This window comes from Morone saxatilis, unplaced genomic scaffold, assembly GCF_004916995.1.
Source record: "Morone saxatilis isolate NCDOM2014 unplaced genomic scaffold, NCSU_SB_2.0 Contig2, whole genome shotgun sequence".
NCBI lineage: Eukaryota > Metazoa > Chordata > Actinopteri > Moronidae > Morone > Morone saxatilis.
The window spans coordinates 2471015-2472071 of NW_023339762.1; positions in this window are offsets into that span (position 1 = coordinate 2471015).

Consider the following 1057-nt stretch of genomic DNA (forward strand, 5'->3'; position numbering starts at 1 on the left):
AAAAGAACAAAAATAAAGATTATACAGAATGTTTTTTACTGTAGCTACAATGTTCAATCATTATTGATCCATTAACACAAGCAGCATAATTTTAACCACTTGTACTAACTGCTGTGTAGCTGACTCTATAAAAATGCATCATATTTTAAAGACTGATCATATGTTTTGTGTGAAAAATATGAATTTGCAAAGTAGCTAGTAACTTTGTAGTAAGTTTTCAAGTTGCCACATAACTGCAGTGGAGTAGAGTGTAGTGTAACGAATAGCTTCACATTTTTCCTAGTTTGCCTTAAAACAATACTCTAGTTTTTCTAAAGCTAATATGAGTCTTAAGCAGACTGAGTTCGACAAAGCAAAGATATCTATCTTTCTTGGCTCTGATTGGTTGCTTTCATTCAGGCCCGGTGGATTCTTACTAATGCCATTAGGAGCGCTACAACAAGCCAGAGGAACCTGACTTTTTCACTGATCATCTGTGTTATGTACTACTGTCAGGATATAGTGAAATCTTCAGCAAATATGACAAAAAGTTACTCTTATAAAAATTACCTACTGCAGCTTTAACAGAAACTGGAAAATCTCCACTTGATTTGACTAAATCTGACTGCAGAAGTTAAAGACCTCAGAACTGCTCTCAAATATGGTACTTGTGGAAACTGTTTCCATGCCTGAATTCTAACAATATGAAATAATTGTATAACTGAAAAAAATGTCAGTAGGCCTATAAAAGTAAGAATTGAGTGTTTTTGACTGATTTGAAGCAGTAATGGAGTAAACTGTCCTGGGGCATTTTAATTCTTCCCCCGACTAGTTGTATTTCACACAAGGCTTGATAGAATTGGTTCACACTTATATATGTTTTTCTAAAGTAGGTGAAAAACAGACTAAACACGTTGACTAACTGGCTCATCCGTTTTGAAATCACTTCTAACATTTCTATAGCAACATAACATCTTTTTCAAATCTCCACCAACATTTCTGGAGGATTTTAGGATTACTGCAGGATTTATTTCACCAGTGCAACACAAACACTGTCTGCCTGCCCCCCCTCCCTCCC